General features: G+C 44.1%; 1 long non-coding RNA gene across 1 annotated transcript; it reads left to right on the top strand.

Annotated features, from left to right (window-relative positions):
• The first annotated feature begins 8,531 nt into the window (after positions 1-8,531).
• Positions 8,532-15,098, top strand: LOC139184986 (uncharacterized). The gene is made up of 3 exons (XR_011568565.1): positions 8,532-8,763; positions 10,846-10,934; positions 11,069-15,098. It is a non-coding gene; the product is annotated as an uncharacterized lncRNA (long non-coding RNA).
• The last annotated feature ends 12,250 nt before the right edge of the window (positions 15,099-27,348 follow it).

The following is a 27,348-nucleotide window of genomic DNA, read 5'->3' as shown; positions in this document are numbered from 1 at the left end:
AAATTTCCTAAACTATGACAAGCAGATTAGAAATATTTGTAGACAAAAAAAAAAGAGTGCTCTGAAGTCAAATGAAAATATTAACAATATTCAATTTAATTCAATAAGCATTTACTGAGAGCCTACAATATCACAGATTTATGATGTTTTAGTTATTAGAGGAAATTTTACAACTACCATGTATTTCAATACAATATGATTTTATATACATGTCTTTTGAAATGCGATGCAAATAGACTAATGAAAACACTGGCAAAATTCAAAAGAATATCTCAAGAAGAAAATAGGCAAGTGTCTAGTAATATTTGACAAATTAAAGACATGAAACTTCACTCCTTCAGATATGAGCCATCAGCTGCAAATTTGATTCACAGAGCTCTTCACCTATCAGCAGGAGCAGCAGGAGAATTAGCTTTGATGAATGAGCTGTTAAAACTTTTTGCCATCTTTCTAAAAAAATGTTTTTCTTCCTAAGTTTCAGGGTCATACCCTTTGTAATTCGTATAATTAAACAACAACAACAATAAATCTTAAGAAGAAAGTGAGGAAACAAAGTTGTAGGCCTGTTGAGAAAGAATAAATCGCCACGCACAGCAGAACAATTACACGGGTTAAGCATGAGTCTGATGTCTTGGTGGTCTGTTGGGTTAAGCAAAAAAGGCTATGCAGAGTAGGCATGTAAGGTGTACCCTAAAGGCCGTGCGGAGATGCCTTGTACACGATGACAGTCTCTGGAGGAGATGCGTCACTTTCACCTAAGAAAGAGTCCATCAGGTGGGTGTCCCGCCCAGAATAACATTGTTACAACACTGTGAACAGGATACGCCAACCATTAACAAATCTCGGCATCCTTGAGCACCGGAGTCCAGAGGGCCATTTTTGTTTTCATTGGCCTTAGATATCTTGCTCTGGGGTCATTCTGTGGTGGTTTAGTCACTAAGTCGTATATGACTCTTGTGACCCCATGGACTGTAGCCCACCAGGCTCCTCTGTCCGTGGGGTTTTCCAGGCAAGAGTACTGGAATGGGGTGCCATTTCCTTCTCCAGGGAAAGTGACAGTGAAATGAGCACATAAGAGGAATAGTCAGCACAGGCTCAGGGCATCAGAGATTTTTGAAGGGAAGTAAGTCTGAGATGAAGAGGCAGAAATGAGCAGGAATTACATACACCAGGGAAGGAAAGACTATTTCAGGCAAAGAGAATTGCATGCGCAATGTCCTGAAAAGGGGTGAAATGTGCCCTATTCAAGATGAAAAAGAAGAATGCGTTGTGCCCAGAGCTCTGATCAGGGAGACAGAAGAATGAACAAGTGTGGGGCATGCAGGCAGAGGAGGTGCTGTCAGACACCTGCTGGCAAGGGGACCACAGACAACTGGATTGCCCCCCTCAGGGGGCTTCCCTGGTGGCTCAGACGGTAAACCGTCTGCCTGCAATGCAGGAGACCCGGGTTCGATCCCTGGGTCGGGAAGATCTCCTAGAGAAGGAAATGGCCACCCACTCCAGTACTCTTGCCTGGAGAATCCCACGGACGGAGGAGCCTGGTGGGCTACAGTCCATGGGGCCACAAAGAGGCAGACGCCACTGAGCGACTCCACTGTTCCTCAGGCCAGTGCCCCAGCTGGATCTGTATTTTGAAAAGACCCCTGGTCTTCAACCCTGAGTATGTCAGGAAGCAGGCGAGACTGGACACAGAATAGCAGTCACAGGGTCATTAAAAGTAGAAAACTGTCCACGATCTCACTGAGGCCCAGGGCGGGCAGGAAGCAGGGAGAACCGCGGTGGAGATGAGACGGATGGAGGTGCTCAAAAGTTGGAAGCACAGGCTTGGTGTGGGAGGGTGGGCAAAGAGAGGCACAGCAGAGGCCACAGCCCAGACCGAGGGCCAAAACGAAGCCCATCTGCTGGCTGCAGGTTTGTGGGGAAGGGAGAGAGCTGAGCACAGACTTGCTTGCACACACAGCCTGCGTGGGACTGCAGGGCAGAGCCGTCTAGCATCAATAGGAGCTGGAAGTCAGGAGACATCCTTCTGGGAGAAGCAAACTCAGGAGCAGGTGGTGTCAGCCACTGCGGGAGGAAGCAGGGAGGATGTCCCAGGAGCAGCCTTGAACCCAAGGACCAAGAATCCACCAGAGAAAGCAGCAGAAAGCCAGTGTCCGACAAGTAAGGACATTTTGTCAAGGGCCCCCCACCCCCAAGGGAGAGGCTTTTAAGAAGGCGGGAGGACACGTAGCATCAGTTCCTGCACACACACCCCAGGGGCTCGGCAGGCCTGCCAGGGTCGCCTGTAAAATGTTGCTTTAAATGTCAAACAACAAACAGCCAAGAACAAACCCAGCCCCCCAATCTTTCAATCTGTTCATCAGTATCATTTAGGGCACAGTTACAGAAGCTTCTAGAAGTCATTGCCAATCTTTGCTTTTTTATGTGCCCTCAAGGTGGTCACAGGAATTTGCTAAGTCCCTGAAGGTTTCTAGCACGTCATTTGTCTCATTTCTCACACTGGCCTGAGAATAACACTGCACCAATCCCAAGACCAGAGGGGTTCATGCGACGTGACCTGTTCTCATCGACCCCCTGCTGGACCGTGGGGAGCACTGCTTTCTTCTCTGGTCAGCAGGAAACCTGGGTGCCATCTCACCGTGAGCGTCACTGGACCCCCCAGGCTGGCCCAGCCCATGTCCCCATCAGCCCCGAGGATCACGCGGACAAGCCAGCGCCTTCAGGGAACTCGGGATGTTGCTCCTTTATGGCTCACACATCAACCAAGACTTGCATGGAGGAGGCACGGATTTTAGACCAGAGGTGAGTTCAAATCCTGGCCTTGTCTTTAAGCATGGCCCAGGGTGAGCTATAACTGTTTGAAATGTTAGTTTCCTTACTTATTAAGTGAAGGTGAAAATGTCCATCGCCCAGAGTTACGACAAGGACTGAGTGCTGTCGTGAACTCAGGGCTTCCCACGTTGCTAACACATAACAAGCATGGAAAAAGTACCGATTTCCCCCGACCCTGGTTCTTAAAAGCAAACACATGATCCTCAAAAGCAGAGAGAGCTTCTTCCCAATGCTGCCAATCTCATATTCTTGTTCCAAAGACCAAACTCATGCATTAATACAAAATGGGATGAGTTGGACATGACCAGGGATAGAGTCCAGGGTTGAGAAAGGATAAGAGCAGGCATCTTGCTGTTAAGAAAAAGGTTAGAGTACTGATGGCTCAAACCAAGGACAAAGCACAAGGGTTGAGAATTGCATAAATGGAAGCAGAATTCTGGCAGAGAGCCATGATGCGTGTCCAAAGACTAGCACGCAGAGCGGAGTGGTCACATACAGGCAGACAGACAGGTGATGAGACTGAAATGATGTCTGGGGGAAAAGAGAGCAAATTGTAAAGGGGCAGAGAAGAGGGTTTTGGGGACTTCCTGAGTGTAATCAAGCTACTCAGGATCTCCAGAATCTGAATCACAGAGGTCACGCTGACATCCGTATTGAACATTTACAGAGGTCACAGGCTGGTAAGGTAAGGACCCTCCCCTTCAGAAGCTAACAGGTAGAGTTGGATAAATAAGATACATTCACAAAAATAACAGAATAGTATATAAAGGTCACAGGTACGGTACAGTGGGTGAGGGAGTGAGTTTTGCTGTGAGTTTTGCCCTGGTGCAGACCATTTGTGACAGCTGGCTTCTTAACCAGTTACTTAACCTCTCTCGGCCTCAAGTGTCCTGAAGCTGAGTAAGGATGTCCCAACACATTAACAGGAGTATAGAGAAAGTGGTCAGTAAGTGGCGGCTTCTCTCGTCATCAGTGGTTTTGGGTAATTCGCTTCATTCCTGCATGATAGTTCTCTCATCTCTAAAGCTGGAAGAGTGGACAAAATGCTAAAGGCTCATCAATCCTAAAAATCTGTGAATGATACAAATGAAAAGAAATCTAATTCAAAGCATGAGGTGTTCCTACAGGGGGCGGGGAGGGATGGTCTTCCAACATAGACTCCCTGGCAGAAAAGTTCTTGGCGACATGATGTTTGCTCATAAGCAATCGCCTCCTTGGGAGGAGGTGAGAGATACCCAGAAAGAGAGCTGAGAGAGATGGGGCTGGGGAGGAAGACGGCGGTTAACCGAGAAACACTGCAAATGACATGAGACAGACATAGAACTCGTCCCATAGAAAGTAGGGAGCCACTGAGGATTTGAGACAGGGAGTAGTGGGTTGACTGGGCTTCCCTGGTGGCTCAGTGGTAAAGACTCTGCCTGCAATGCGGGAGACCGGGGTTCAGTCCCTGGGTCGGGAATGTACAATCCGCAGCATGGACAATTTCCGCCTTTACGAGGCTATATCATAGTCAGCTCAGCCTAGGCTTCCCAGCTGGTGCTGGTGGGAATGACCCCGCTTGCCAGCACAAAAGGCTTAAGGAAAGGTCCCCTGGAGGAGGGGTTGGCAACCCACTCTAGTACTCTTGCCCAGAGAATCCCAGGAGCAGAGGAGCCTGGTGGGCTGCAGTCCTTGGGGCCACACAGAGCCAGGTGCAACTGGCGTGACTGAGCAGCAGCCGTGGGTTGACCTGATGCTTCAGGATGGTTCTGGCTGTGGTTTGCAGACAAGATTGGTCAGAAATGCAGATTCTAAAGAAAACGAATCAGCAGGCAATTGCAATCCTTCAGCCCCAAAATAATAGAGCTCTGAACTAAGGCAGGGGCAAGGGACGCAGGAAAGGCAGGAGAATACAGCACTCAAGCCCGAGCAGGACTGAGCAGGGCCCCCTCCAGCGGACATGGGCCCCCAGCCCAGTGTCTTCATCCGTGGGGTCTTCAGCCCCTTGTTTGGACAAAATTGCCCACACTTAGGTTTTGCTAATGGATGACAACCAACAATTGGCATGCCTTTGCTCCCATTCTATTCTCATCTTAAAATAAACCATCATCTGCTAGTCGCAGCTGCACTTGCACGAAGAAACGCTGGTCTTTGACTTGCAAGGGAAACAGCTGAGAAGGGAGAAAACAAACAAAATTGCAAGATCTGAGATTTCATCTGGCGTGAGAATGGTTTTCTAAAACTGTTTCTTACCCTAAACTGCTTCCTGTCTCATTTGAAAGCCTCCCCAGTGGGCTGTGACCCCTCTCACACGGGTGATGGGAAGGCCCCCCCAGTCACAGGCAGCCACTCCTCTTCCAGACCTCCCATCCTCGTGGCAAGAGCAAACAATGGTGCCCTTCGAATCACTGCTAAACATACATCGAGGAGCAAAGGGGGCATCATCTGTGGAAAAGTCGAAGACTTCGATGCTTGAAGGTCACTGGCTTCACGGAGTAAGTCACAGACGCTACTTTTCAAAGGTCAGCTGGAAAAATAGAAGATTCTCCTCTTGGCCTTCTCTGGCTCTAGAGTAATCAGATGCTGCAAACATCAATAAATGCTTGGGACAGCTTTCAAGGGAGAATGTAAACCTTAATGTTATCTGATATCTGGGTTGTATGAACTCGAATAGATTGAAGAAAGTCTGATCCTAGGCAAAGCGTCAGAGCGGCAGATCTAACGTGGTACCACATACTTCTGTCCATCAGCTGTGAGCTTGGTACAACAGCAGAGAGATGCATTGCAATTTGGATTTTTTTTATTCCTAAAATGAAAGAGAGAGACAGACGGGAAAGTAGTCAGGTTGGGGTGGCTGAAAAAAAACTGACTAGAAACGTGGGCAGCAATTTCATCCTGGAGATGAGCTGTCACGTGGGGCTGCAGAGGGTGCCACACAGGTGCAGATGGCGGGCAAAGCTGGCCTTCAGAGATGGTGCTCCTGGTAAACAGCTCTCCCTGCCCCCTGGCGCCTCCTGCCTCCAGCCTGTCTGTTATTGGTGCCAGGAACCCAGGCTTCTGTGATCGAAAGGAAATTAACAAAGACACAGTAACCCAAAGGCCAATGAATACCTCCACTTTTCTTTCAGGACAGTTCTCGCTTCTGTGAAGCTTTCCTAGCAAGGCTCTCAACCACTGATTCTCCTTCCTGTGAACATTCCCATAACCTGAGTCTTGGAATTTCCTACAAATTGCTTTTTAGCATCTCATTTTCTTAGTTAACTTTTCCTAAAAGACACCTAGTCAACTGAGCCCAGCTCCTCTCATGTTTGAATTCACTCCCAAACAATTGGTCATCTGGCTCCCAGACAGGAGAGATGAGACCCCCAACGACAGATGTCTCATTGCCCGTGGGGTAAGTCCGTTCTACCTGAGGACAGAGAGGACCCTTGGGAAATTAGAAGCTTTGGAACATGCCCACCTATTTGTGGTGGAGATATAAATTTTGGTACTTCTGGAGGGCAGATAGGCAAAACATATAAAAATCTTTTACAATGTTCATACCCTTTGACTCAGAAATTCCATTTTTAGGAATTTATCCTAAAATGTCAACGTGAGTGGTCCCAGTCAAAGGCACCACTCCCAACTCCACACTCACTGAAATGGGTCACAGGGCTTCCCTGGTGGCTCAGCTGGTAAAGAATCCGCCTGCAATGGGGGAGACCTGGATTCGATCCCTGGGTTGGGAAGATCTCCTGGAGCAGGGAAAGGACTCTATAGTCCAGGGGGTCTCAAAGAGTTGGACACGACTGAGTGACTTTCACTTTTTTCAGGAGAGATATATGCACTTGAACCCCAGAAAGTCAGCAAATGCTACAGCTGGGGCCTTTTCCCCACAAGTTCCAGAAAGCATTTTCAGCATACCACTGAGTGAGCCCAAATGTGTGTGTGCCTACTCACTCACTTCAGTCGTGTCCAACTCTTTGACACCCCGTGGACTGTAGCCCACCAGACTCCTTTGTCCATGGGATTCTCCAGGCAAGAATCTTGGAGTGGGTTCCCCTTCCCTCCTCCAGGAGATCTTCCTGACTCAGGGATGGATCTCACATCTCCTGCACCTCCTGCATTGGGCATGCGGATTCTTTACCACTGAGCCACTGGGGAAGCCCCACCCAAATGTTTAGCTAAAGGATATTCATTACAGAATGTTGCCGATTAAACAGAGGACAAACTAAATGTCCATACAGGTGATAATTAAATGAATTAGAGCATGTCCATATTATGGAATATCATGCAACCTTCAAAATGAGATTAAAAACGTGGAAATACATGTATACCTTTAATAAAAGCAGGTTATAAAGCAGGGGCCAAGATAAAACCCCACTTTTGCTGCAAGGGATGGAGCAAGAGAAAATAATCAGGGAGACTTTTAACTGGATGGTGGGATTTTTTTGTTAGTTAATCAGTATGTGCTAAGTCTTCTACAATAAACATTCAACTCTTTTATGGCATTACAGCATTAAGGATCAATTTTTAAAGACACACACATACATTCCCCATCAGAGCCCATACTCTACTGCAGAGTTTCTTGTCTGACACATTCTTTGCCATAGTTTTTGTGAGGGAAAACTGCTGAAGGGCTGGCTGAGGCAGGGAGGCCCAGGATAAAGTAGAAGCTATTTCAGGGCAGCCAACAGGAGGCTTCTCCTCACGAGAGTCCCCACTGCCGTGTGACACTCGTCTACACAGGACTTACACAGAATCAAGGGAATAATCAACAAGGCATGAGATCAATAGTCTCATCAAAGTCACCGTATTTCCTGATTTTCCCATTTAAAAAGCAGGTAGCTCACTTATGCCAGTATCACAACCAAGCTGAAACTGTTTGGTCCCAGCCTTTCCTTTCTTTCTGGGCGCTGCTTCTGCACCCCCGTCAGAGACGTTTGGGTGCCGGCACTCTCCCCAGTAAACAGCAAGGACCACATAGATCCCTCTGGTGATGGGGGCTGACTTCACTGGAAGAGGTCCTCCCAGCTCCCACTGGAAAAGAGCTGCCCCCAGAGGCTGCTTGACTGATGGATGGGAACCATCTTCTGAATGCTGTCCCAGAGCCTCCGCTGCCTGTGGGCTCACAAGGGAAACTCTGGGCATGTTTCTGTGAGATGCTCCTCCTTAAGGAGAGGCCCTTAAAGCAAGGTGGCCGGCTGCCTTGACGCCCTGTCTGGCCCTGGGTGGGACCGTGGGCCTCACACAGCTTGGCCTCTCTCTGTGCCTTCGCCACTGTGCTAGACAGAAGGGGCTGATAAAGTCTTCCTCTTCCTTCCAGAACTATCTGCTCCAACCTGACCTAAGATAATCGTGAGACGCATTAGAGTGGCTGAAGCAGCTCAGAGGGGCTCCTGTCCCAATACTCAGCACTTCTCGTGGAATCTGCCGGGGAGGGGCCTTGGTGGGGATGTCAGTTTCCCAGGCTATGCTAAGCTGCATCCAGAAAGCTTCACACCCTCTCACGCGTGTGTTTCTGGGGGGAGATGAGCCCACCACTTCCACTACGATTCTTTCCCCCGGAGACCAGAAATCAGAGCGTTAACAGTTACTCCAGGCCCGCGGTGTTGGGCATTAGCGATGACTCCCAGGGCGTCCTGAATTATTCAGAGAGCATCTTCGGGCTGTTGAGGGATTTCCAAACCCCTCCTCCTACCACCACCAACAACCTTTTTCTTTCTAAAGAGACTGGTGAAAGCGTCTGTGAATGCTTCAAAGGGGACAAAGTCTACAGCAACATATGATGCCATGACGAAACTCAAAAGGTCCTGGGAAGAGGCAAAACCATGGACTTGAAGGGGAACTTCTCATGAGGTGAAATCTTAGAGGCATGTGGCGAAAATCTTCTGATGTGAACTCGTCAAAAGATTAAAGTGTTCAATCTCCCCCTGGCAGGGTGAGACGAGCTGCCAGGAACCCAGAGAAAAGGTGAGGAAAAAAAATGTTCTTTGTGACAGAGATGCTGTTTGATAAATTACCAGATATAACGGGTCTAATTCTTCATCCTTAGATCAGAAAAACAAAAACTCTAATGCCATTAATGGAACAGCAGCCAAGAGAAGTAATGTGAAAATACAGAGGGAAAGAGATACAGAATGGAAAGAGAATATTCACATGATCTATCCTTCCTCTTAAAGCTTTGTGAGACCGATTTTCGTCTTGCGGAGGTGGGGTGAGAGGTTAAAGAGATAGCAACCACATACTTAGACTAAAAAGCTTTCCATTAACACTGTTCATAAATTTTAATGCTTCAAATGAGGACAAATTAAGGTTAGCAGGGGAAAAAAAAAAAAAGTGGTAACTGTCATTATTTCCGGTCTAAGTTTTTGGCTAAGAAAAGGAACAATGTCTATGCACCAAGCTGCCTTCTTCGCTTTACTTTCTACATTTGATTTCGGGGGAAACAAGCTAGTATGATTATAATTACTTCAAGCAATTCCAAGACATTTTTGTCCTGACACATTGCACACAATTCCTGTTTTTCCTCCAGGACTCCACTACAGATTCAAATGCATGTGTGCAGTCTAAATCTGTGGTCTGTCCTGCCTCCCCGGCCAAGAAATAATCCACAGAGAGCACAGCCAGATATTACAGTGCGTTCTCTGAGTCACTCCAGGTCACGCCATCAAGCTTCTTCCAAGGAGTGAAGGGCAGGGAAACACTAAGTGTCAAAAGGTCACGGAGAATGTGGACCAGAGCTTCACATCCCGTTCTCGGCCCAAATTCTTACCCCCCATCTAAATAGGAGTAGCTATGCCTCCTACGCTGGAAATGTATGGAAATAGGGAAAGGCGTCCATGAATTTTGATCCGCTAACACGGACACGACTGAGCGACTTCACTTTACTTTTCATGTTCATGCATTGGAGAAGGAAATGGCAACCAACTCCAGTGTTCTTGCCTGGAGAATCCCAGGGACGGGGGAGCCTGGTGGGCTGCCGTCTATGGGGTCGCACAGAGTCGGACACGACTGAAGCGACTTAGCAGCAGCAGCAACAACACGCATGACGCTAACATTTTTGCAATTCCTCCACTGAATAAGGAAGTTGGATGCTTAAAACTCTTGCTAAAAGTTTAGATGCCTATGTTTGGGAAGTCCCCGGTCTTTTTCTTCTTGCTTTGTGGTATTACACATCCAGTCATGGCTTATGTGGCCAAGAGCATAGACTTTGGGGTAAGACAGAGCAGCTTGCTCCAGTCTCTACCGTTTACTTATTGTATGATCTCAGGTAAGTTAGTTAACCTTGTGAAATGTCAGTTTTCTCATCTATAAAATGGGAATCATAATAAAAATGTTTCATGATATCAGAAACTCAGTGTTTCTGTTTCCTCTTATATTTCATGTGCCTTAAAAAAAAAGGCTACAGCTACTCATAGAATGAATGGATAAATTCTGATAAAAATTAATTTAAAGGAAAGGCAACTAAGTTCCTTAGCATGCTTCTCATCCATAGTAGTTACTCAGTTAACATTGATTATCACAGTTATTATAAAAGTAAGTCAATGAGAGACTACAAGTATCTTTATTCTTGATATGATAGGCATTTTAGTTTCCTGGAAAAGGAGCTGTTTTCACCCTGGGAGCAGATGCAGCAACCTTGCCCCGATCACTTCCCTGGTGGCTCAGGCAGTAAAAAATCTGCCTACAATGCAGGAGACCTGGATTCGATCCCTTGGATGGGAAGATCCCCTGGAGGAGGGCATGGCAACCCACTCCAGCATTCTGGCCTGGAGAAGCCCATGGACAGAGGAGCTTGGTGGGCTACAGTCCATGGGGTCGAAAAGAGCCAGACACGACTGAGCGACTAGGCGTTACCCTGACCACCTGCTTCCTGGAATTAATACTACGTGGTGAGGTGGAGCCGAGGGTTAAATGAGATAATGTCTGTGTTAGCTCAGAACCTCAGTGAACACTGGGGTTATTTTCATCCACTCTCGTCACCATCGTTGTCAGGCTGGAGTGCGGAGGGCACATAGAGACCCCTGGGCTTAATTCTCTTCCTTTCCGCAGATGAGGCAACTTGTCCAGAGTTGTCTAGAACTTCACAGTCAGGGGCTGACACTCGCTGTCTGGCCTCTGACTCCTCTCTTCTAACTCAGGTAGGTGTGACTTGTGTACTATGTGTAAGTGCATCCCAAGGGTGGCTGTGGGGCAGAGTAAAGACCACAGGGTCATGGGATGTCGGAGGAAAAGGAATATTAAACATCGTTAATCCAAAACGTTCCATTTCCAGGGCTGATACTCAGGGGGCTGAAATGATTCAGTCCGTGGGGTCGCAGAAGAAGCAGACACGACTCAGCAACCAAATAGCAACAACCACCTAAGAATGCTTTTGGCATTTCATCACAGCACCCAGACAGCATGTGGCCAGCTTGGACTGATTAGGTTCATCCTAGCTTTGGAAGAGGGTTGTCCTCAAGAAATAAAAACTCAAGACAAATAAAAACTTAAGGAGGAATGAAGATTGCATTCACCACCTACAACATTTTTTAAAAGGTATTGCCATAAAGCCGAGGCCATGTTTTGAACACTAGGGTCACCGTCCGCTGTGGATTACCTGCACTGGTGAAAGTGAAGTCACTCAGTCGTGTCCAGCTCTTTGCGGCCCCAAGGACTGTAGCCTACTGGGTTCGTCCGTCCATAGGATTTTCCAGGCAAGGATACTGGAGTGGGTTGCCACTGCCTTCTCCAGGAGATCGTCTTGACCCAGGAGTTGAACCCGGGTCTCCCACATTGTAGGCCGGCGCTTTGCCGTCTGAGCTGCCAGGGAAGCCCATCTACACTGGCAGGCGTGCCAAGCACCACCCAGGTGCTGTGCCCCCACCAGCTCACATGCCACCATGGTCCTCGGAGACGTGTGTGTTCATGGCTACTTTGTGCGTGAGAAAGGCTCAGAGACTGTGGGGAACCGAGAAGCACACACTCCTAGGCTCACTCCAGAGTAGCTGAAATCAAATCTCCAGTCATGAGACTCACGAATTGGTGATCTTATGGATTCCCTGGGTCAATCTAAGGGCAGGACCAGGCTGGAAAGCATGGGTTAGATCGCGCTGCTCAACTAGGTGTAAATTATTGAGATCAGCCAGCCAAATGATAGTTCTAAGATGCCATTCAGGCTGTTTTTCTCTGCTCTCTGCTTTGCAACTCTGCTATTATGAGTAGCATGGGTTTCATCTTTAAGAATAAAAATCTTATAAAGGAGCATCTGGATAAAAGGAAAGAGCTTTTGAGAATGAAAATTGTGATATTATATATAAGTGAAACATGCTTGTCTGAAAAAAATCTTAACTGTTTTCCTGAGTCTAAAATGAGAAGTTGCCTACAAAGGAGCTGGCCCATCACAGAGGCCCAGCCAGTGGCTGGGAGGCCGTGGGGTGTCCCAGAAAGAGTGTGGGTTTTGAAATCCGACAGACCTAAATTCAAATTCTGGCAGCTCCACAATGTAGGCAATCATGACAGTTGGTGATATTACCTGCCTTGCAAGATGGCTCTGAAAATCAAAACTTAAAGATATGTCCAACTCCATTAAACAGTCCTTAGGACATAACTGTGACCAAAATAATGTGAATTTTCTCCCCCGTAACCTCGCCCATTTCCACTACTTTGTTTGTTTCTCTTTTCCCTTTACTGAGACTAACTTCCCGTTGTGCAAAGCACCACGTTCCCTTCTAAGACAGCCTCTTTTGCTAACCCAGTAAGCAATATAGGACTTTTTGCTTTCTAATCTCACAAACTTTTCTGAGTGGGGGAAAGGTATTTCTTAAAAAGTGGCCACGTTTCCCAAAGATTATTTGTTGCTGTTTTTTAGCCACTCAGTCACATCCAACTCTTTGAGACCCCATGGACTGTAGTCCGCCAGGCTCCTCTGTCCATTGGATTTCCCAGGCAAGATACTAGAGTCGGTTGCCATTTCCTCCTCCAGGGGATCTTCCCAGCCTAGGGATCAAATTCGAGTCTCCTGCTTTGGCAGGCAGATTCTTTATCCCTGAGCCACCAGGGAAATCCGCAGATTATTCCATATATTAAAATTAATCATTTTGGGGTTTTTTGCTCTAATGAAAGCTTTATACTTTAACTTTCCAAAATAAGGTATCCATATAAAGATTTGCTTTAGTTCTTTTTCTGATGGATTATCAAACATAATCCTTTGATCATTATCAGATAGCCCTTCATGCTTGACTATGCATTACATGGATCATGTTCCATTACCAAACCCAAGGCCATGTATGTGACTGTGGGTGCTTAATTTGCCAAGACAGTTTTAATATTGGGTAACTTTATTCTTTTCAATAATTGAGAAGTATTAAATATATAACAATGTGAATTAGGTGTCACACCTTTAGATGATCTTCATATAAATCATCTACTTTCATGTTAAGAAATTACACTGTTTTTATAATATATGAATTCATTCATATTAGAGTCTAAATGGGTAAAAAGTTAGATAATGATTTGACATATAATGCATCTTCTTAATTGAAGTGAATAAAATTATGTAAAATTGGAACTGTCTTGGATAATCTGGAACATATGGTCACAATAAATATAGTTTCCTTCCTCTGTGTACTTCACAAGTAGTCATACTATGATCTCACATGAATTAGAGAAACTTACCAGGAGCAAAATTACAGAATAGCTATATTGTACAGAGAAACTCCCTCAGTTAGAAAATAGCCAGGCAGCACTAACAAAAAATATTTAGCACTGAAGAAATGAAATAGATTAAGTCAATACAGACTACTCAGTGTCCACAAGATCAATAAGAAAGAAATGTATAGTAGCTGCTGCTCTGAGCTTTGGTAGTTTAGTATGATGCTACATGTATTGAAAATAATTCAAATTGCAAATATGAGGAGACCATGAACTAGTAGAAATTAATTGTGGAACAGAAAGGCCTCTTGTGTTAAAGTGTCTAAAGGACGAGTTTATGGACCAGCATCCAAGTCAACAAAGACTGTGCAGAAACTTAATTCACATCATAAAACTCTTAACTGATTGATTTACCTATGCCAAGAGTTATTCTCTGGGACATTTAGTACATTCTGCTTTGTAATGAGTAGCTGCTAAACGTAATTTCATCAACAGGCGCTTTCTTTATCAACCCACTCAGACAACTGATACCCCTAGAGCTGTTTAGCCATTAAGCCCTCACTCCGTTGACACCTTGTGGGCTGAATACCAATGCCCAGCACTTGCAGAGGTCTGTGTGCCAGGCTTTACACCCCGTAGTGGACTGGTAAATCAGTTTCCTGGTGGAGAGGAGGGATGTCCACCTGCCAATGCCTATGGTGTAAATTCTTCCACCACAGCCAACTTCAAGCTACTAACAGTCTAACAATTGCTTCTCGAAATTAATGCAAGCTGACTCAAGCACACAAGTGTCTGATTATTGAATTAACAGTAAAACAATGAGGCAGGTAGCCCTCAGTTCTTAGATGAAGAAACTCAGGCTTGGAGAAATGAACTAAGCTGGCCAAGAACACACAACTGATAGGTAGCCAAGTTGGGATTTGAGCACAGGCTGCCTGTACAGGAAGCTTTTCAGACGTACACCTTGCAAGGCTGTTTGGAGAATCACATAAAATGCTTATTTGAAAATAGTATAAAATGTCTTTTTATAAAATGATGGATAAGCTCTATTACTATTCCTTAAGCATCTGGGAAGAACATATTTCTAAACAAGATAAGGAGACATTTCCCTGGTGGTTCAGTAGTTAAGACCCTGCATTCCCAAGGCAGGTTCGATCCCTGCATTGGGGAACGAAGATCCCATATGCCACACAGTGTGGCCAAAAGATAATAAATATTATATTTCAAAAGATATAAAGAGTGCTTTTCTCTGAAATGATTGCCCTTAAATCACATATTTTACAATCTTCATGCCCCATGAAGTCACAGAACCATCTAACTGAACCCAACAGTAGGGTAGGCAACTGTGCTGGTCTCCATGACTCAGAGTTGACTGAGATTGGCTCCCTGTCTCCAGGGAGCTCACCACCTAGCAGGCAAGCTGCCCAGGAAACCCTCCTTAATCTACTTAGAGATAAGCCAGGGTCTTAAAGAAACCAAGCATCCAAATCAGTGATTTCGGAGGTTCCCCTGCTCTGAATTTTTAAGAAGAGGAATCATCCCTAGAGTCTGGTGATCAGAGGCTAGAATCACCATGGAATCTTGTCAAACCACACTAGCTCATGTATACCTGTGGCAGATTCATTTTGATATATGGCAAAACCAATACAATATTTAAAGTAAAAAAAAAAAAAAAAAAAACACACTAGCTAAGGTTCAACCCAGGTATTTTGGTTTGATAGTTCTTGGGTAGGGCTGGATATTCAGATATTAATTTCCACAAGTGATTCTATATATTTCTCTGATTTTTTACCAGAATATTAGAAACTACACTTATTATATCTACCAAACATATTACAGTTAATCCTTAATATTTGGGGACTCTTGCTGATATCAACAGTAGGAATGATGCTGCCATTGACTTAGGCCACATTTCTACACAAGTTCCTCATTTTTAATTGGAGGAGGGCATGGAAACCTATTTCAGGATTCTTACCTGGGGAATCTCATGGACAGAGAAGCCTGGCGGGCTAAAGTCCACAGGGTTGCAAAGAGTTGGACACAAGGGAAATCAGTCCTGGGTGTTCACTGGAAGAACTGATGTTGAAGCAGAAACTCCAATATTTTGGCCATCTGACGCGAAGAGCTGACTCATTTGAAAAGACCCTGATGCTGGAAAAGATTGAGGGCAGGAGGAGAAGGGGACGACAGAGGATGAGATGATTGGATGGCATCACCGACTCAATGGACATGAGTTTGGATAAACTCTGGGAGTTGGTGATGGACAGGAAGGCCTGGCATGCTACAGTTCATGGGGTCGCAAAGAGTTGGACACGACTGAGCAACTGAAATGAAGTGACTTGGCACACACGCACCCTGATACCAACAGTTGGAATAATGCTACCATCGACTCAGGCCACATTTCTACTCAATTTCTTCATTTTTAATTTTAGAGCTCCTTCCTTGCAAAATTAGCTGAGCTTGATTTTTTAATAAGCTGAGAACTGTTTAATCCTATCCCATTTTCCTGTTTCTCTTAAACTGGGGCTCATAATTTAAGCCAACCCCATTTTCCCTGAGCCCTGAAACTGTAGAATTAGTATAGTATATGTTTCTCTCTTTATTACTATAGACAGTAGAAACTGCAGAAAATAGTTTCAGTCAAAATATCACCTAATAAACAATCCTCCAGAGACTTTGAAAGCTCCCTACAGAATTCCGTCATAACAATGGCCGTAAAAACAACATTTTATCCCCAGATCATGCTGTGTGTTTATTCAGCCAACAAGATACTGAATGTCATTGGAAATGGCAGCATCTGGCAACTCCTATATATTGATGTATCTCTAGTCACTTTCTGTGTGACAGCCTGAGAAATGGAATAAAATACCAGGTACCAGAGGTACCAGACTAGTGACTTATCACCTTCACAGAGCCTCAGCAAGTCCATCTGCTCATCCTACTTGTGAGGAGCTAAGAGAAGGAAAGGTAATTGACTTAACTGACATAGCCAGATGAGGGCAAAGCCAACACCAACATTTTGGTCTCTTTCTGTCCAAAACCCAAAGTACCCTAGCACCTGTTACTTTAATTACATACTAATGCTGAAATACACTGTGATTTCTTCATGCACGGTTATAATTTATGGCCAGAAATAAACCACTTTTGCACAAAAAATTAATTGCATGCAAATAAAAATAATTCCTACAAACTATGTAAACATTTACATACGCAAAGTTATCTACACAAGCAGTGATCTGGCAGTACATGGAAAATTTTTAAATTTAGATTAAAAGTCAGGTAGAAGTCTACAAGTATAAACTATTGTCAGTACTTTGTACTTTTAACACAGAGTTCAGACAAAAGAATGAAGAAGAGTTGCTTCCCGATGAGCTTTAAACTACAAATATCAGCACAGAGTGAACAAAGCAGAACTATGCCAAAAATACTGGCAAAGAAGAAGTAGAAAAAAAGGAAGAGGAAGGAGGGAAAAGGAAGGAAGGATGGGGGAGGAAGGAAGATACACTTAAATAATTCAGCAGTACTTGTATCCTTTTGAGACTTGCTTTAAGTCATATTAGGCAGGAAGAGAGCAATCTTTTTTATCTACTCTTTTTAAAAAATTTTCAGCCATACATATACATGTATCCAGTCTCCCGCAAACTCCCCTTCCATCCAGACTGCCACATAACATTCAGCAGAGTTCCCCGTGCTACACAGTAGGTCCTTGGTGGTTATCCATTTTAAATATAGAAGTATGTACATGTCCATCCCAAGCTCCCTAACTGTCCTTCCCCCCAGCAACCATAGGTTCATTCTCTAAGTCTGGGAGTCTGTTTCTGTCTTGTAAGTAAGTTCAGTTGTATAATTTCTTTTTAGCTTCCACATGTAGAGGATATCATGTAATACTTCTCTCTCTCGGTCCAGCTCACTTCACTCGGTGTGACAATCTCTAGGCCCATCCGTGTCGCTGCAAATGGCTGAGTAACATTCCACTGCATACACGTCCCACGGCTTCCTTGCCCATCCCTCCACCTGTGGACATTCAGGTCACCCCACGAAGAACACAGCAGTCTTCATCGAGTCCCTCTGAGGACTGTCCAGTCAGCCTGGGTGAACAGCATTGTTCTTGCTGTTACATGAGCTTTGAGGATCGTTCCTTCTGCTCCTTCCAAGTGGTTGCTTTCTCGGCGTGGGGCAGGTTCCTCACAAAAGTGCTGATCAGTGCTTAGGACAGGACTGGAGAGGGGGCTTCTGCGGACCTCTGGAGGGTCCTTCTGCTCCCAGTGCTCTGCCCCGGGAGCCCCAGCTGCCTTGGTCCACCTAAGCGTCTAGCTTCATCTCCTCAACACAGGGAGTCTTCTCCACTCTGCCTGCTAGAGGAATAAGCTGTCTGTGTTCATCAATTGCTCTTGCTTGCTGTCCCTCTCTCGGGGATCTCTGTCCCATGCTCTCTGATGTCCAATCTCTAAAAACCATTGCTTCACACATTTTGTCCAGTTTTTAAGTTTCTTTTGAGAGAAAAAAATCTTGTACGGTTACTTCATCTCGGCCAGATGTGAGAGTATCAGTGTTACCTTTGGAACAATCGGTTCCTTATTATAAGGTGGCCATCCGATTTTAGCCCCAGTCCCATGGCTTGGGAAGCATGACGCTGCCCTGGAATACGCACCAGTGTCTGTGTGACAGCACACAGATGTCCAATCCATCAGGCCTGGCTTTTGACCCCAGACCCCACGGTCATCAGGGTGATGTTACCAAGGACTTAAGAGAGATGACAGCCCGCAGGAGACACACGGTGACCGAGCTGGAGCCTGATTCCAATCTTGAATTTCTTCTCAGGGTGAATTGCTCACGTGCATGGTTTAAAAAGTAAAATAGCTACATGAACATATGTAGCTTGCAGACTGTTGTGTACAACCAAATCCTGTGACCACCCATCATCCTTTTCAGATGGAAAGTGTATCTGTCCAATCTTAGTCGCACCATTAAAAACAATACTATACACTGAAATCAATACTATATGCTATTATTAATAAAATATAAAATATTTTATTTCCCAGGAAGTGTGTACTTGTGTATAAAATTACATCTTTGTTATAACATAGTTTCCATATTTCAATCTTCACATGCCAGCTATGGACTTTTGAAAATGAGGCTACAGTAGTAGCTTTATTTTGCATCCAGACTTTCTGGTTCCTAGTGACTATAATACTCCCCAGGAAACTAACTACCTGTACAGGTTACCAAGTTGGAGACTTTGTCTGAGAGGAAATGGAGTACCCCATTACAGACCCACCTGACCTCAAGGAAACTTGCCAAGGTTTTAATTTTATTTGAGCAGTCTGAGCAGAGACAGGTTTGGGCCAATTTTAACTGGAATCTTCTGCTTCCAAAACACAGAACTGAATGAGTCTGTTTACCTTGTCTCATCTTCACCCACTCTCCCCGGTTTAACTGGAAGTAAGAGAAGTTGGATCTGAAAATATATATATATTTTTTATTTTGTCTTGTCTACTCATAATAGGACAACAGAATGGATGTGGAAATTTTATGATCTGTTCCCCTGGTCCTATTTAAATATACTCTGATGTCTGAAAGATAAGGTAGTTTGTCCTTATAACATTACTAGAGATTTATTTTTATCAAAGTTTTACATGTGTATATGTGTGTGTGTGTGTCTGTGTGTGCATAGATATGTATATATAACAACTTCAAGGACTCTGGTTTTTTATGTGCATATACCATATACGTATATGTACATATACGTATATGGCATCTATATGTATGCCATATATATATATATGTACATACTTATGCACATAAAGAGTCGAACAGTCCTCAAATTTGTTATGAAAAACAGAAACTTCTCCCATTACCATTTACCCTATCTTCCACAAAATTACTTTCAATGTATTTACCTAGTCTCTGGTTAGTTATTGGAAGGATTGATGCTGAAGCTCCAGTAATTTGGCCAGCTGATGCAAAGAGCCAACTCACTGGAAAAAATCCTTATTCTGGGAAAGATTTAAGGCAGGAGAAGGGGGTGACAGAGGATGAGATGGTTAGATAGCATCACTGACTCAATGGACATGAGTTTGAGCAAACTCCAGTAGAGACTGAAGGACAGAGAAGCCTGGCGTGCTTCAGTCCATGGGGTCACAAGGAATTGGACACAACTTAGCAACTCAACAACAATAGCATATCTCTAAATTATATGATTATATTGTGGTGTCTTCATTATAAATATATGTATGCATGTATACTGAGTTTTGTGTATCTGAGGTTACTGATACTTCTCCCAATATTCTTGATTCCAGCTTGTTCTTCTTACTGCCCAGTGCTTCTCATGATGTACTCTCCATATAAGTTAAATAAGCACGGTGACAATATACAGCCTTGACATTTTCCTTTCACTATTTGGAAATGGTCTGCTGTTCCATGTCCAGTTCTAACTGTTGCTTCCTGACCTGCATACAGATTTCTCAAGAGGCAGGTCAGGTGGTCTGGTATTCCCATCTCCTTAAGACTTTTCCACAGTTGTGGTGATCCACACAGTCAAAGGCTTTGGCATGGTCAATAAAGCAGAAGTAGATGTTTTTCTTGAACTCTCTTGCTTTTTCGATGAATCAATGGATGTTGGCCTTTTGATCTCTGGTTCCTCTGCCTTTTCTAAATCCAGCTTGAACATCTGAAAGTTCATGGTTCACGTACTGTTGAAGCCTGGCTTGGAGAATTTTGTGTGAGATGAGTGCAATTGTGCAGTATTTTGAACATTCTTTGGCATTGCCTTTCTTTGAGATTGGAATGAAAACTGACCTTTTCCAGTCCTGTGGCCACTGCTGAGTTTTCCAAATTTGCTGGCATATTGAGTGCAGCACTTTCACAGCATCATCTTTTAAGACTTGAAATAGCTCAACTGGAATTCTATCACCTCCACTAGCTTTGTTTGTATTGATGCTTCCTAAGGCCCACTTGAGTTCACATTCCAGGATGTCTGGCTCTAGGTGAGTGATCACACCATCATGGTTTTCTGGGTCATGAAGATCTTTTTTGTATAGTTCTTCTATGTATTCTTGCGACCTCTTCTTAATATCTTCTGCTTCTGTTAGGTCCATACCATTTCTGTCCTTTATTGAGCCCATCTTTGCATGAAATGTTCCCTCGATATCTCTAGTTTTCTTGAAGAGATCTCTAGTCTTTCCCATTCTATTGTTTTCCTCTATTTCTTCGCATTGATCACCGAGGAAGGCTTTCTTCTCTCTCCTTGCTATTCTTCGGAGCTCTGCATTCAGATGGGTGTATCTTTCCTTTTCTCCGTTGCCTTTAGCTTCCCTTCTTTTCTCAGCTATTTGTAAGGCCTCTTCAGACAACCATTTTGCCTTTTTGCATTTCTATTTCTTGGAAATGGTCTTGATCACTGGCTCCTGTACAATATCACAAACTTCTGTCAATAGTTCTTCAGGCACTCTATCAGATCTAATCCCTTGAATCTATTTGTCACTTCCACTGTATAAGCATAAGGGATTTGATTTAGGTAGTATCTGAATAGTCTAGTGGTTTCCCCTACTTTCTTCAATTTAAGTCTGAATTTTGCAATAAGGAGTTTATGATCTGAGCCACAGTCAGCTTCCCATCTTGTTTTTGCCGACTGTATAGAGCTTATCCATCTTTAGCTGCAAAGAATATAATCAATCTGATTTCAGTATTGACTATCTGGTGATGTCAATAACCTCAGATATATAGATGACATGACCCTTATGACAGAAAGAGAAGAACTAAAGAGCCTCTTGATGAAAGTGAAAGACGAGAGTGAAATGGCTGGCTAACATTCAACATTCAGAAAACTAAGATCACAGGATCTGGTCCCATCACTTCATGGCAAATAGATGGGGAAACAATGGAAACAGTGAGAGACTTTATTTTGGGGGGCTCCAAAATCACTGTGGATGGTGACTGTAGCCATGAAATTAAAAGACGCTTACTCCTTGGAAGGAAAGTTATGACCAACCTATACAGCATATTAAAAAGCAGAGACATTACTTTGTCAACAAAGATCCCTATACTCAAAGCTATGGTTTTTCCAGTAGTCAGGTATGGATATGAGAGTTGGACTCTAAGGAAAGCTGAGCACCAAAGAATTGATGCTTTTGAACTGTGGTGTTGGAGAAGACTCTTGAGAGTTCCTTGGACTACAAAGAGATCCAACCCATCAATCCTGAAGAAAATCAGTCTTGAATATTCATTGAAAGGACTGATGCTGAAGCTGAAACTCTAATACTTTGGCCACCTGATGCAAAGAACTGACTCACTAGAAAAGACCCTGATGCTGGGAAAAATTGAAGGCAGGAGAAGGGAATGACAGAGGATGAGATGGTTGGATGGCATCACTGACTCGATGGACATGAGTTTGAGTAAGCACTGGGAGTTGGTGATGGACAGGAAAGCCTGGCGTGCTGCAGTCCATGGGGTCACAGAGTCAGACATGACTGAGCGACTGAACTGATCTTGATGATTCTAGTTATGTAGTATGATTAAGTTTTATGCCCTGTACCTTTTTTTCTTGAGCTATTAATAATAATTACCTAGATTTTGTTATTGGCCTAGTTTTCTATGCATTTACCAATATGTCAATCCTAGAGTTTCCACTTCTTATCAGAATCTTTTCTGAAACCCAGACGCACCAGGAATTCTATCCATTCATTTTCTTGAAATGTTCTCTCACCTTCCTTCTCCAGTTTGGGCTCGGGACCCCATCGCAGCCCCCACGAATGTCATATTGCAGTCCCTGTGCCTCCCCTGGGGTCTGCTTCACCTCTCTGAGCTCCCTTTATCCCAAGTCTGCTCATTTCCTGGTTTCCTCCCTCGTTCTGGTGGAGTCAGCCCTCCAGTGGCTTCCTGTCATGGCTGTGCGGAAGGTAGATCTTTCAAGAACCAGCCTGTCTGAAGACATCTTTCTTCTACACTCACATTTGTTTAAGAGATGAGCTGAACGTAATGCTCTGAGTTAGAAGCCATTTATCTCTAGAACTTTGAAGTCATGAAAGGTTTGTCTTCAAACCCCCCATCTAGTTGTTAAGTCCAAAGCCTTTCTGATTCCTGGTCATATGGACAAAACTTTCATTTCTCTTCCAGAAGCGGAAAGGATATTCTCTTTGTATCAAATATTCCAAAAGAGCATGACGATACAATTTATTGCCTGAGTCTATTTTAATTCACTGGGCAAAGTTCTTTCATTGGCCTTTCAATGTACAGAGTCCTCACTTTCTTTCCTGGGATAGTTTATTTCCCTGATTTGTTTAATAATGATTTATCTGTCCCATCTTCCTTATCTTCTCTTTCTAGAACCTCTGTCATCAAGATGTTTGACTTCTCCGATTGGACTTCTGATTCTCTTGTATTTTTTCCTCCTATTTTCCATCACCTTGTCTTTTTGTGTCAGTTTCTGGGATATTTCCTCCACTTTATCTTCCATCTTGTCAACATGTTTGTTGTTACTATCCTATTTTAACTTCCGGGAACACTTTTTAATTCTCCATATGTACTTTTTTTTATAGGACATTCTTCTTCCTGAGTGGGTGCAATTACTTTCATTACACTATAGATATTACTGAAGGGGTTTTTTTAAACATATTTTCTTTCTTCAGAATTTGCCTTTGCTTCAGTTGTTTTTGTTTGTTTACTTATCTTGATCCCTAGCTTTCATATTACGGGTTATCTTAAGATGTCTTGTAATCCTTGGTTATCTGTTTGTGTTTAAGACTTGGCTCCAAAAGCTGGGTGGAGTCCCTGTGTATATGGTCAGGCTTGTTCATTGAAGAACCTTTGATACAGGTTCTTCCCTGGTGGCCCAGATGGTAAAAAATCCACCTTCAATGTCAGAGACTGGGATTCAATCCTTGGGTTGAGAAGATCCCCTGGAGAAAGGAATGGCTACCCACTCCAATATTCTTGCCTGGAGAATCCCACGGACAGAAGAGCCTGGTGGGCTACAGTCCACGTGGTTGCAAAAGTTGGACCCGCCTGAGCAACTATCTTTCACTTGATACCAGTGCTTTCCGATCTTTCCTTGTGGGCTGATCAGATTGTCCGCTGAAGAATCGCTGTTACAAGACTGTGGAAGCCAGGTGAAGGGAAGGCTGAGGCTCTGCACTTCTATTTAATCATCTTGTTTATGTTAGCACCTGAGCTCTCTTCTGAGACACACATGCCCGAAAACCCAAAGACGCTCTGTTGTAACCTTTCTGCTGCTGCTGCTAAGTCGCTTCAGTCGTTTCGGACCCTGTGCAACCCATAGACGGCAGCCCACCAGGCTCCCTGTCCCTGGGATTCTCCAGGCAAGAACACTGGAATGGGTTGCCATTTCCTTCTCCAATGCATGAAAGTGAAAAGTGAAAGTGAAGTCACTCAGTCGTGTCCGACTCCCAGCAACCCCATGGACTGCAGCATACCAGGCTCCTCCATCCATGAGATTTTCCAGGCAAGAGTACTGGAGTGGGGTGCCATTGCCTTCTCCATGTAACCTTTCTAGAGATCAACTTTCCCTCCAGTGTTCCTCTGGGTACAGAAGGAACCTGGGAATCCTGTCCTTTTCCAGACTTGCAGTCAGTCCTCCAGATTTTTCTCCCTCCTCATCTGCACTTCCAGAGTCCCCTTATGTCTCTAGTCCCTAAGAGTCCCATGATTCTATAAAGCACAGGGTTCCTGGCTTTTCCTACTGAGGACTTTTGTTGCTCAGTCACTCAGTCGTGTTCGACTCTTTGTGACCCCACAGACTGCAGCACACCAGGCTCTCCTGTCCTTCACTATCTCCTGGAATTTGCTCAAATTCATGTCCATTTAGTTGGTGATGCCATCCAACCATCTTGTCCTGTGCCAGCCCCTTCTCCTTTTGCCCTCAATCTTTCTCAGCATCAGAGTATTTTCCAATAAACCAGCTCTTCGCATCAGGTGTTGAAGCTTCAGCTTCAGCATCAGTCCTTCCAATAAACATTTAGGGTTGATTTCCTTTAGGACTGACTGGTTTAATCTCCTTGAGGCTTTAGGATTCAATTTTTCCAATTCTGCTCTCATTTATCCCTTTGCTTCTTGCTTCCGGAATGTGTTACATTCTTTCCCTTTCTTTCTCTTTGTCCTTGTGGGATTACGTTTTGTCATTTTAGTGGGGATTTAAGAAAAGCAAAAGTAAATGTCCGCATTCAATCCACCATCTGTACCTTGAAGCCTATATATTGTAACTGTTTTATTTACCTCTGTGGTGAATCACACACATATCTGATTCCTTGTATCTTTGCCCTTTTTAATGTGGTTTTGAGGATCCTGTCATCAGAAAGTGAAGTCCACTCCCTTTCTCTTAAATAAAGGCTGGTCCTATGATTCGCTTTAGCCAATAAAATGCAATTGAAATGGAAGCACAATGGCTCCAAGCTTAAGCATCTAGCTGCCCTCCATGTTTCCACTTGCTGTCTGGAGCCCTGTCTAGCTACCATGTGGACCAGCCCAAGCTCACCTGCTGGCAGCTGAGATGACTCCAGAGCCAGAGGAGATGAGACATCACAGCCGAAGCCTTCCTGGACCAGCTGTCTTCACGGATCCCAGAGCTGCAAGTGCAGGAGTGAACACACCTAAAACTAGAAAAACAGACTCGCCCAGCTTAGCACAAATCTCCCACCCACTGAACGGTGAACTGAAGAGTTGTTGTTTTAATCCATTGTTTTAGGGAGCATTCTAAAGAATGTGCTCTCAAAGATTCACGCAGCTCAACCCTTTAAAGACATGGGAAAATGCCTTCACTGAGCCAGGAACGGAGCCATCCATCAAATTAGTTCATTGAAATTGCTGTTGATTATGCATATGAACAACGCCTGCATAAATGATAATCTGTTGGTTCTTATTACAAACTACACTCCCCAAAAGATAACAAATCAATTTCATAGCCAATGTTCACGCAGCAGTAGACAATTTATCCTGACACTTGCTACCTGCTGGCTACGGTTCCCAATCATGCCAGATGCTGAAGAGCAAGTCTGTGGACGCTGTGAGCTCAGATTCGTTAAGACGCCAGGGACTCATCCACCACATTTCAGTGCACCATCAAATTCCTCCAAAAGCTAAACAGTGATACCTCCAACTTTCAAGTCTGCTAACTTCTTACCAGAATGAAAGTAACAAATTAATTCACTGTGAAGTTGCCTTTTTGAGATGTTACTGGATTTTCCCACAGTCAAAAAAGAAAATCAAAATATTTGGAGGAGGCCTATATGGGAAAAGAGAGTTAAGAGTTGGACCATATAAAGAAGGCTGAGCACCACCAAAGATGCTTTCAAACTGTGATGCTAGAGAAGATGCTAGAGATAGCCCCTTGAACTGCCAGGAAATCAACCCTGAATATTCATTGGAAGGACTGATGCTGAAGCTGAAGCTCCAATACTTTGGCCACCTGATGCAAAGAGCCAGCTCATTGGAAAAGACCTTGATGCTGGGAAAGATTGAGAGCAGGAGGAAAAGAGGGCAACAGAAAATGAGATGATTGGATAGCACCACTGACTGACTGAACATGAGTTTGAGCAAACTCCTGGAGACAGTGAAGGACTGGGAAGCCTGGCACGCTGCGGTCCATGGAGTTGCAAAGAGTCGGATATGACTTAGCAACTAAACAACAACAACATATGGGAAAAGAATCTTTTTAAAAAAAGAGTGTATATATGTGTGTGTGTGTGTGTGTGTGTGTATCAGATTCAGTTTGCTGTACATCTGAAACTAATACAGCATTGCAAATCAACTGTACTCCAATAAAATTTTTTAAAAAATTTAGAGGAGGACTTGTGAATGAAGAAAACACAGTAAAGGAAACAAACGTGATAAGCCCTTACGATAACCCAGTCACCCCAGATCCAATGGGGACCATGTGTCCTTCCCACCAGGCCTCTCCAGAGCTGTGGGGAGTGATGCTAGGTGCAAACAGGCGTCAGACTCGGCCCTGTTTCAGAACTGACTCACGCCGCTGGGTAGAAGCAAGAAACCACCCTTGAGGGATACAGCATAGGGTTCAGAGGCAGGAGGCAGGTCAACTAATCTGGGAGACGTACCAGCTTTAACCAGAAGAGGAAAAACGAGAGGTGAAAAGAAAAATTTAGCCATGAAAATTTAACATCCTAATTTCCTGAAACCTAGAAAATTCTAGTTAGCGCAAGAGAGAACTAGATTGAAGAAGTGGAACAAAGAGCTGATTATCTAATTCTTTAGACATTGATTCTTTTAAATTTTAAGATGCATATAATTATTTTCCCTCGTGAAATTTGCAATAGTGTATTATTTAGAATGTCATTAACAGTTAACGTGGCCGAGTCTCTAAAAACGCAGCAGCAAAGGATTCTCCCATTTCATTTTACTTTAGGTATGTCCCTCACCAAGTTTCTTTTTTAACCCATAAAACTGACTTGAAGGAACAGCAGGATGTCTTTTTGGATTCCATTTGTATAGGAAGGAGCCCTGTGAATTTTCATAACCGAAACTGGGTTTTCATTTTCCGGTGAAGCGATCCACAACTCTCTCCTCTAGTCTCCATATTTATAAATGTAAGACCAAGATACGTATATCTCTGTTACCAAGACACAACTGAGTTAAGCAATGTACATGTCTGAGAGATCTGTCATGGGAGCCCTTGGGAATCTATAGATTAATATCAATATAGATTATGGATGTTGATATTTCTGGGTGTTTGATCAGTTGTTCCCTCAGACTGCTGTCTTGATCCAAACAGGAAGCTGCCTGTTTATATTTTCCTTGATGAGGGTCCAAAGAGGAAAGAGCCTTCCTCAGACCGGTTCCTTGGGCACACAGCCTTCCTTTGGCATGGTTAGATCCCTGGAGCTTCATCGACCAGCTTGTATCTCTCTCAATATTCCTTTCTCCTGTTCTGCCCTGTGTAACCTTCTCATGCCC

Source organism: Bos indicus, chromosome 9 (assembly GCF_029378745.1).
Source record: "Bos indicus isolate NIAB-ARS_2022 breed Sahiwal x Tharparkar chromosome 9, NIAB-ARS_B.indTharparkar_mat_pri_1.0, whole genome shotgun sequence".
Classification (NCBI taxonomy): Eukaryota; Metazoa; Chordata; class Mammalia; order Artiodactyla; family Bovidae; genus Bos; species Bos indicus.
The sequence above is the reverse complement of the archived record's forward strand: the minus strand, read 5'-3'. Positions and strand labels throughout refer to the sequence as shown.